Here is an 11,494-nt window from a genome sequence, read left to right on the forward strand (position 1 = left end):
CATCTTTGAGCCTGCGACGCGGCTACTTTACCTTTACGGCAGCCTTGCACCCCTTTGATTCTCAATTGTTAAACAAAAGTACAAAGTGAATGAATAGATGAGTTTGATTAAACAAAGCAGTTTGTACTTACGTGCCCGTGCTTAGCTTGTGTTTTTTGATGATTTATATTAAAAAAACTGGCCATGTCTCGCACCCCCAGAAAGGACATCTCTCACCCCAAAGGGAGTGCGTGCACCCCAGGTTAAGAAGAAGAACCACTGCTTTAGCAATTGACTAAGCCAGCCATGCACACAAACACAGGCGCAATTAAGTGTTGCTGGACGTGCGGTGGCTGATGGGAAGTAAACAACAACAAAAACACGTTTACATATTTTTAAAATGGGGATACGGATATGGAAAGGAGACATTCCCTGCTCATTTATTTTGTTAATTTACATTCTCCCCAACCACGCCGCTAATTCAAATCTTCAATGATTTCGCGACTGTGTGATTGCTTTGTTGAGCAGGGAGATAGCTTGTCTTGATTCTACATAACAAAGGGCAAAAACAAAGATCCCCCCCCCCCGTATAGCCTTCAACAGACTGTTGGGGCAAGTGCCGGTTTGCGAGCACCTATTTTGAGAGCGGCACGGCATACGAGGAGAGTGGGTGGCCAGCGCCACTCCCGGCTGCCCTTTCCTCCGCAGCGCTGGTGTTTTCTTAATACACAGAAAGCAGGCACTCATTATTGAGGCTGAGACCGGCTAGAGGGAAGCCGAGGACAGGTTCAAATATTCGCGACTGTTATCAGTCGTGAGTGGGAAACGAACTCGGGTCGCTGGGTTCGTAGCGCCGCGCGCTACCCGCTACACTACCACTCCCTAAAGACAAAGATCCCCCGGAAAGCCTGAACAGACTTTTGGGGCAATTGCTGTTAGCGAGCAACTATGAAGGTCGGAAGGGCACACGAGGAGGTGGGTGGCCAGCACCACGTCCGGCCGCCTTTGTCTCCCAAATGGCAAAGTTTTGCTACTAGGGAGACAAAGGTTCGTAGCACCGCGCGCGAACACTACCACGCACACACACACACACACAAACTTCGGTGTGACTATTTGGTTCAAACTTGAATTCTCAACTTTACCATTTGCATTCTTGTCTTTTTTAACATTCGTTGCTCAAGGAGAACATGCGCACTTAGGGGTGTTAATGCACAGCTTGGCAGCGTGCGTTCACTCGGGCTCTTTCTCTTCACCGACAAAGGCCCTTTGTTGTTGACAGAGGCCCTGCGCGGCACTTCGCTGCCTCTCAGGCGCATCAACCGGTCTGCTTCCAGCACCCACAACTGTTTTGTTCTACCAGGTAAAGCCCCACACTGAGCCACGTTGCTCTGGCCATTTGTGATGATAGCTGATCGTCACCGTGGCTGATATCACCATGGAATCGACGTTTCGATAGCAACACAAGCAGTCGTCATCAGGTAGAACTAAATTTGAGAGAGAGACAAAACACAGACACGGAGACACACAGACAGACACACAAGCAGAGAGAGACAACACATAGACACACAGAGACACACAGAGTGTGTCTATGTGTGTCTATGTTGTGTGTCTCTGTGTTCTCTCTCTCTGCTTGTGTGTCTGTCTGTGTGTCTATGTTGTGTGTCTATGTTGTGTGTCTCTGTGTTGTTTCTCTCTCTGCTTGTGTGTCTGTCTGTGTGTCTATGTTATGTGTCTCTCTCTCTGTGTGTCTCTGTGTTGTCTATCTCTGCTTGTGTGTCCGTCTATCTCTGCTTGTGTGTCCGTCTGTGTGTCTATGTTGTGTGTCTCTCTCTGCGTGTCTCTGCGTTGTCTCTCTCTGCTTGTGTGTCTGTCTATGTGTCTATGTTGTGTCTCTCTCTGCGTGACTCTGTGTTGTCTCTCTCTCTGTTTGTGTGTCTGTCTGTGTGTCTCCGTGTCTGTGTTTTGTCTCTCTCTCAAATTTAGTTCTACCTGATGACGATTGCTTGTGTTGCAATCGAAACGTCGTACTCTATTATTTAATTTATTTTCTTTCTATCTGACTTTACCGAAAGAACCAATCAGCAATTCCTGCAGTCACGAAAGCTTCAAATCAAGTTTGATATCATCATCATCAAACTCACACGTGGGAATTTATAGCAGCAGCCAAATCATTTAGAGGCATGTTAATTATAAATGTGGAGGAGAGGGGGGGAGGGGCAAAAACCGGAAGAACCCGGATAACAATCCACGCGACGTGAAACGAGAGAGAACACGCAAACTCCAAATATACAACAAAAGGCACCGTCCGGGTCCGGGATCGAACCCACACTCCTTCTGCTGATCAGGCGAGGGACATACGACATATCAAACTCGCCAGCTCTGAGCGCCGTTGATGAGATAACGTTCAAATACATTTTCACCTAAAACCTTTAATCATGCTCATGTCACAAAGTCTCACGACCTACGGCAAATACTGACATATTATATCGTGTTCGCAAGGACGCTGGCCACGTATAATTACAACGACCAACACTGGCCACGATTCAATTAACATTTGCAGCCCGCGATAATTTATTTCCTGAGATTCCTAAGTGGAACATTTACCATGTGCTCAAATCAGTTTATGTGCTGTGTTTAACCACGTCGGCATGCCCCGAGGTTATGTAAATCTCGTGCGCGCGTGCTGCGTTGGAATTTGCGTGGATGGCCAATGGGGCGTGTAAAAGTGTCTATCGAGTCGCAGATTAAGATCGACACTCACGCTCGCGACGCGTACCTACGGAATCGAGCGAGTGAGAATCGGCTACTTGAACTTTGGTACGCTGGCACAACAACAACAACAGTGATACATTTAACTTGGAACGAGACACCGCCGCACAGAATTCGCGCATTCTCGTCGAGAGAGAGAGAGACGACTCTGAGAGAGAGAACGACTCAGAGAGAGTGAAATAACGAATCAGAGAGAGAGGGCAAACGACTCAGAGAGAGAGAACGACTAAGAGAGAATGAAAGAACGAATCAGAGACAGAGAGAGAGAGGGCAAACGACTGAGACAGCGAGAAAGAACGACTCAGAGAAAGAGAGAAAAACCGACTCGGCGAGAGAGTGAAATAACGAAGCAGAGAGAAAGAGAAACTCAGAGAGAGAGACGATACGACTCAGACAGCGAGAAAGAACGACTCAGAGAGAGAGGGAACGACTCAAAGAGAGAGAACGACTCAGAGACGCGAGGAGGAGCCACAGACGAGCGGGAAGGCAGCAGCAGCTGCCGTCGCTACCAAGCAATTGCGTAAGCTCTGCGGTCCTCTACATATTAAGATGTTTTCAGCCAGTTAATGAGTGTTTATAAATGTAGGAAACGGAGAGAAATCCCCAACACTTTATCCCATGCAGATGGAGCGTATGGAGTCCACACTTGCTCTACCGCCTTCACCTGGCGAGCCGGGGCACGGCACCGCTCCGATGCCCACGAGACGGGAGCTTCACGACGTCTGTGTCATCCACCAACCCTCGCTGCTGCCTACATAGTGCTGGGTTACAGGCCGCAGGGCAGAGCCCCCTCCCCCCCCCCCCCCCCACGTGAATCTGATGGAGGGGTGGGACGGTGGTTAACGCGCTGCACTATGAACCTGACCGTCTGACTTCGATTCCCAGCTACAGCCGACTGACCAGAGAGGCGAAGTATGGTCAAACAACGCCTTTTGTCGTCTTCTGGTCCAACACCAGTGGAGACTAGGCTCTAAGAAAAGCCGTCTCGGGTGTGGACCAATCAAATTCAAGGACAGTGCATATTATTATCAGAGTTGTCTCTTTTGTTTGCATTTTGACTGCTTGTGTTGTGGTTATTGCAGACATGATGCCTTGAATAAAGGTGTCAGTTTTTGTGCCAGTGAAAAGGGTAAAACGTATTACTATAACCCCCCATGACCCACACGACGGTGAGAATCGAGCCCTCGTCCAGCAGAGCATTGACAAAGGGCCGTGCAGTATGGTTACCACCTGTCCCGGTTCGACCTGGGTTTGACTCTGGAAACTGGGATATTGGCATCGGTGTTCGGGGTGGAAGGAATTGATTTGCATTGAAATCTGGTACGGGCATTGTGTAGAGATACATGAAAATAATACTGCACGGTTGTGACAATAGACCTGGACGGACTTATAAACATGTGTCAGACCTGGGATTTGGTGTGTGCAAATGTGTGACAAGCGTACTTTGTGCTTGTGTATACACGTGCGTTGGGAGCGGCAGTGTAGCAGTTATCGGGCTGCGCTACGAACCTGGCAACCCGGGTTCGATTCCCGCTCACGGCCAAAACCGGTGACGATCACCTGAACCGGTGCTGGGCTTCCCCTAGGTCGACTCAGCCTCAAATGAATACCTGGTGCGGTGTGTAGACATCGTTACGAGGGAGACAAAGGCGGCCGGGCGTCGTGTTGTCCGCCCACGCCCTCGTGTGCCGTGCCGCCGGCCTTCGTAGGCGCTACTCGCTAACGGCACTTGCCCCAACAGTCTGCTAAGGCTATACGGGGGGGGACCTTTGTCTTTGTAGAAACACGTGCACGCTCTGAATAATGGCAAATGTTCCCTTCTTTCGGGCCCCCCCCCCCACCCCCTCTGTTCGTCCGTTCTGCGTGGAGTGCCGGAGATCAGTGACGGGAGTGTTCGACAGCCTCCGAGTAGCTTCAGTCGAAGGAGGCATCAGCCATTAAAACGTCGTGAATAATTAAGGAGAGTGCGCTGTATTATGCGAAGCTTAAAGCCTTTTAAAATAAATTACCTAACATTGACTCCGCGTGCCTGATTTTTTGACCATCGATTCGTCAAATGAATATAAGAATGAGAATAATAAAGATAAGAAAAACAAAAACACCGTTGCTTTAATGTGCCGTAAAAGTAACACCCGTTACATTTTCGCGTCTCATTTTCGTTTGGCTTCTGTTGATATTCATCGTCATCATCAGCTTTGGTCAATCCACTGCTGGATGAAAGCCACCCCAAAGCCGCCGCCGCCGCCGCCATCTCTCGCAATCCTGTGACGTCATAATCCGGCCACGTGGTCCCAGGCGGTAGATCGTAGCAAACGACAGCCCCAAGCCCGGACTCACGGCGTCTCGGGCACTCGGCGAGTAACCCCCGACCCCCACCCTTCACTCCCTCACCTCCCACGCCCCCCCCCACGTCCCTCACCCTCTTTCCCATGCTCCCACCTCCCACACCCCCTCCAAGCCCCGACGCCCCCATCCCCACGCCCCCCACGCCCCCCACGCCCCCACCCCGTGCGTGCGTCGTGGGTTTCTGTCGGGAGGATCTCTCCGGAGCGAAACCCGTTCCACGCCTCGCCCCCTGTGGGTTTCGTCGAGAGATTTATGCGCGTGTCATCGCCAAGCTGCAAGCACCCCCACAACAGCAACGCAAACCCCCAATTGCTTTCGCCTCTTGAGTAACAATCCCATTTTTTATTTGTTTTGTTCTAAATGTTACTCCGTTAGACGAAATCCTACGCTCGGCTTTCAGATTAAAAACGAAAACAATGCCCAAGCTTCAGAATTGCCGCATCACTGTATCACTGACAATTTTCACCATCACCACCATCATCATTAACAGTTCTCACCACCATCGTCACTGACAATTCTCACCACCATCACTGACAATTCTCACCACCAGCATCACTGACAATTCTCACCACCATCATCATCATCATCACCCCCACTTTCATCACCATCATTATCACTATCCTCACCACCATCATCACTAACAATCCTCACCACCACCACCATCATCACCCCCACTATCCTCACCATCATCATCACTATCCTCACCATCATCACTAACAATCCTCACCACCACTATCATCATCGTCGCTACTATACTCACCATCATTTGCATCGCCAATATCCTCGCCACCATCACCACTAACAATCCTAAACACCACCATCATCATCGTCGCTACTATCCTCACCGCCACAGCCACCACCATCATCATCATCATCGACACAACTATCTTCACCACCACCACCATCATGTCAATACTATTAGCCAAGATGAATCCACTGCTGGATGAAGGCCTTCGCAAGCCGTCGCCATCTCTCAAGGTCCCGGGATGCAAAGAACCACCCAGGCCCCTGCACACCGCCGAAGCCATTGTCGCTCGCCGCTCTCCGTGGGCGTCTTCGCGGGTTGGTTTCTTCCCCATCCTTTGGCTGCCGCTCCATCGATAGTCTCGACCACGGGCCCGACATCCCTCCCGCCCCTGACGGGTCCTGCCCGAGCCAGGCTCACTCTAATTAGCGGCGAAACGCGAGGTCTCCGCACTCGCGCACATCCCCTGGTACCCGTGTTCGTCCTTGTGTCTCTTGGTGTGATTCAAAGGCCTCCCTCCACCCTTCCCTGTGCACTCTTCAGCTTTCGTTCCATATTTTCGGTTCGAGATTCGTGTGTTCCGAGCCATGTGGCATGCCCACGATTATGAAAACACCATTAAAATGTTTTAGTATTGTCCATGTTGCATTCGCTCCCAGTCTATGTATGTAATCTCCATTACACCCTGCATAGACTATTGTTGGGGCAAGTGCCATTAGCGAACATCTATGAAGGCCTGCCCGGCACACGAGGGGCTGGGTGGCTAGCACCACGGCTAGCGCCATTGTCTCCCGAGTGGCGATGTTTACACACCGCACCGGGTACTCATTTGAGGCTGAGGCGACCTAGGGGAGGCCCATTGACGATTCAGATAATCGTCAATGGTGTTGGCTGTGAGCGATAATCAATATCGAGTCCGCTGGTTTCACAGCGCAGCGCGCTAACCACTACACCACCGCTCCCCCCACACAAAAAAATATCCTCTGTATAGCCTTACCAGACTGTAGGGGCAAGTGCAGTTAGCGAGCACCTATAAAGGCCGGCACGACACACGAGGGGGTGGGTGGCCAACACCATGCCTGGCCTTTTTGGTCTCCCTAGTGGCGATGTTACACATCGCACCAGGTACTCATTTGAGGCTGAGCCGACCTAGAGGAGGCCCAAGACTGGTTCAGATAATCGTCACCAGTGTTGGACGTGAGCAGGAATCGAGCCCGGGTCGCCAGGTTCGTAGCGCAGCGCGCTAACCGCTACACCAACGCTCCCCACACACACACGCACAACAACAACAACCTTATTCGCCACTAAGTGGCGGTGATGTCACCACGACGCTTGTGCCAGGCCATGTGCAGCTTGAGGCCACGTAAAGTGTCGAACGCCCGCTGGCAGGAGGTCACGGGGCAGACCCAAGTGCCACGGGTCGACTAAGATGACTGAGATGACTGGCTGATGCACCACCTGTGCCCCCTACTGTGCCAACATGCTGTGCTTTAGCCACCCGGCGCTCCGCTCGTTGTTGTGAGCGTCGCTCCTCTGCCCTCCGTTGTTATTGGAGGGCGACTGCCTCCAACTGCCCAGTAGCGTCCTTCACGAGCCTCCTCCACAGAGGCCGATCTTGACACCGCTGGTACCAGTCATGGGCAAGTCCACTCAGCTCCACGTCCTCCTGTACCACATAACTCCATCTCTTCTCTAGCCCGTGCCGCGCCCGTTTAGCCCCCTCGATCCGGCTGAACAAAAGCTGTTTCGGCATGCGGTGGCTGGGCATGCGGGCTACATGACCCAGCCAATGCAGCCTTGCCTGCCGGAGGAGCTCACCAATGGGACCTTGCCCAGATCTTTCAAGGATTTGTGCGCTCCTCACACAATCCAGCCTGGTTAAACCCAGGATGGATTGTAGGCAGGCTAGCCTAAATGTTTCTAACCAGCGAAGATGTTCCATTAGGGGGGTCCACGTTTCGCAAGCATAGAAAAGGGAGGGTATGACCGTGGCCGAGAAGACCTGAAACTTAGTGCGGAGCGACAGACCAGGTAGCTTCCACACAGCGTTAAGCAACCGATAAAAAGTTATTGCCGCTCGACTGATTCGGTGAGACCTCTGCTGTTAAACAGGAGCCGGTCATAAACACACTGCCCAGGTATGGGAAACTCTCCACTCTCTCCACAATTGCCCCATCACCGATTGGGAGTTGTGGGGGTGGAGTGTCCGATGGTACAAAATACCCAGTCAGGTGCTTAGTTTTGGTGGGGCTGATGGTAAGGCCCCACCTCTTAGTGGCACGCTCCAGTCTCAGCAGCAGCGTCTCCAACTCCTCCTCTGAATGAGCAGCTATTACCAAATCATCGGCATACATAACGTGGTTGAGCAATAGGGAGCCATCCCTTGACCGCACCCGGGCATCGATCAGCCTCCCATTATATCTGTACCAAATGGAGATTCCCCCAGTACAGCTATTGAAGGCTTCACGAACTACGTGGTCAAAATAGATGTTAAACAATGTGGGAGCCAGAAGACATCCCTGTTGCACCCCAAGGTGTACAGGGAATGACTCTGACTCTCGGCCACGTAGTTTTACCCGGGCCCGCTCACCATCATGAAGGTCCTTAATGATCGTGAGCAGAGGGTCAGGTACTCCAAAAGCACGAAGAACAACCCAGAGCCCAGGCCTACTGATGGTATCATAGCCCTTGACCAGGTCAATAAAGCAGAGATGTAGGTCTTGCTGGAATTCACTACACCTCTGCTGTAGCAGACGGACAGAAAATATGGCATCTGTGCAGGACCGCCCTTTTCTGAAACCGCATTGGGGCTCCGCAAGCCTCTCCTCAGCGTGCCTGGTAAGGCGATGTTGAATAATCCTTGCCAGGACCTTTCCCGGCACACTGAGGAGTGAGATGCCCCTGTAGTTGTTATAGTCTGTGCGGTCCCCCTTCTCCTCAGCGTGCCTGGCAAGGCGATGTTGAATAATCCTTGCCAGGACCTTTCCCGGCACACTGAGGAGTGAGATGCCCCTGTAGTTGTTATAGTCTGTGCGGTCCCCCTTCTTAAAAAGGGGGACCACCAGAGCATCCTTCCAATCCTGCGGAACCCGTCAGTGGTCCAGACTGTTGTTATGATGTCATATAGGGCAGTCTGTGCACAAACCCCACCCTTGCATTTCGCTTGGGCGATCATCTCTGCCCGGTGCCTTTCCTGGTCTCAGACTCCGGATCGCCTTCAGTACTTCCTCAACAGATGGAACCTCAGCCAGCCACTCACAGGGGGTAACTTCCTCCAATATTTGAGGCACCGCAGCCTCAGCAGGGTCATCCCCACTTTGTGCCACGATGGTTTCCTGGCTGAGGGATTTCCCCTCCCTCAGGACCTCGCAGAAATGCTCAGCAAATCTGCAAACCTGTTCCTGGGGGTCGGAGATTGGATCACCGTTTTTTCCCCTAATGATGGTAATAGGTGTGGCGCTGCAGGTTACTTTTTTGATGGAGTTAAATAGAGATTTGTGATCGCGGGCCACTGAGGCAGACTCCATCTCCTCAGCAACCCGCGACCACCACCCATCCTTGCAGTGCCTCACGGCTCTCTGAACCTCCGAGTGAAGGCTGCTGTAAGCCTCCTCATTCTCTGACGTGGGATTCTGTTGCCGATGACTGTGGGCCTGTCGCTTTTTCTCAACTATCCTGAACACCTCCTCTTCAGCCAGGGTCTCTGGGGAGGTCTGGACCGCGTACCCAAAGCGGCCATTGCAGCTGCATGAGTCACAGTCCTAAACCTCGCCCATTTACCCTCGACATCAGGAGGAGTGGGGGACGATGCCAACCCCAGCTGCAAGCGATGATGAAATTCTCGCTTGCAACTTTCATCAGATAACTGAGACCGGTCCACTTTAGGTTGGAATGGGGTCCTGTGTGTACACCCACCACCGGAGTGGAAGAATGGCAGGCGCATCTTACAGATGACTAGTCGATGGTCAGAGGGCAGATCAGCTCCACGGTAGGTCCTGGTGTCAAGGACATGGGCTAGCATCCGCTGGTCCGTCACTATGTAGTCCAGCAGATGTTCTTGCTTGGACCCGGCATGCATCCATGATGTTGTGTGGATGTGCCGATGCCGGAACAGCGTGTTGGTAATTACATGCCCATGGGCTGCACAAAAATCTAGCAGCCTCCTACCGTTGTTATTGAGCTGATCTGGCCCATGCTCTCCAATCACTCCAGACCAGGTGCCAGCATCATGACCAACTCGAGCATTGAAGTCACCCAACAAGATGACTCTATCCCGAGGGGCCACTTTAGCCAGCACCTGTGACAGGAGGTCATAGAAGGCATCTGACTTATCGGCTTTGCCTGCATCCCTCCACGGATGTTCGTCTTCGGTGGGGGCATAAGTAACCACAGCCACCACTCCTCGCCTCCGGTTGATGGGAAGGTGAGCCCAAAGTAGCCTGGGGCTTACACTTCATCCACACGCTCCCACGCCCCCTTCATTCTTTTGTTCAAAAGAAGAGCCACACCCTGTTGTTTGGCAGTCTGCTGCCCCGAGTAGAGAACTTTCCACCCCTCATGGTGGCAGGAGGCAGAACCGGTCCACCGGACCTCCTGAATTCCACAGAGATCCAGGCGGTACCGGTCCAGCTCCCGACAGAGGAGTGGCAGCCTCTCCTCCACAGTGAGCGTTCGAACATTCCACGTGGCCACACGAAGTGGCTTTTCGTTGTTTCTGGAGGAGCCCCGAGGGTAGAGATTCAATCTCCTGGCTCCGCCAATTGGGGTTTGGCCAGGAGACGTCATAGACGCCTGTCCCCCCGGGGCCTCCGGCACAAGCTTATTAGTTACATTTTTTATTCGTGGTTTTGTGGTAAAAATGTTGAAGGTGGAGGAGTTACCAGCCCCTCGCGCCCATCCAGAACCCCCGTTTAGCCACTGTGGTGGTCACAGACGCCATGAGAGGAGGGTCAATCGGAATTGGCTCTCCCCCCAAAGCACTGTCCACGACAGAGTTTCCCGTCTTGCACCGCGAGGAGGTAGGGGGTTGTTTTGCCGGACACACACGCACACACACACACATGCACGGACACATTTGCACCAAAGAATGTCTGACACACACACACACACAAAAATAAATAAAGAATAAAAGTTTCCTTTCAATTTGCAACCTGTCCAAACACATTTTTTTGGTCGCACATCGGAGCAAGCAATCCCATTAAGTTGATTTAAATGTTTAATACCATTGAAATAAATTGGATTTTTCAATTGATATACAAATTGGCCGAAATGGAAGGGCGACGTCGCTGGAACGCCACCGGCTTTCGCGCTCGCAGAATGCGGTGACCCCCTTTGAGAAGCAGTCGCGTGCACGCGACCCCGGTGCGAGGATCGCACACGCTTATCTCGCGGCGGCATTTATTGATTGCCATCGATTGCAAATAGCTCAACACACCGTCCCAGTTATTAACCATCTCGCTAGGAGGCCATAGAACGGAGGGCTCGGTGACAATCGCACCGTGTCATAGGACCTTGTATTGTTCGACTTGTCCCCGCCATCAACGACACCGCCAGCCTCATACAAATGTGACACTTTAACCCCGTTGTGAAAGAGCTCTCCCCGCCGCTCTCGCCCCTTCTCCCTCTCTTTGTTTCCTGCCCTTTCACCCTTCCCTC

This window comes from Petromyzon marinus, chromosome 38 (genome assembly GCF_048934315.1).
Source record: "Petromyzon marinus isolate PM22_M1 ecotype Great Lakes invasive population chromosome 38, UKy_Petmar_22M1.pri1.0, whole genome shotgun sequence".
Taxonomy (NCBI): Eukaryota; Metazoa; Chordata; class Hyperoartia; order Petromyzontiformes; family Petromyzontidae; genus Petromyzon; species Petromyzon marinus.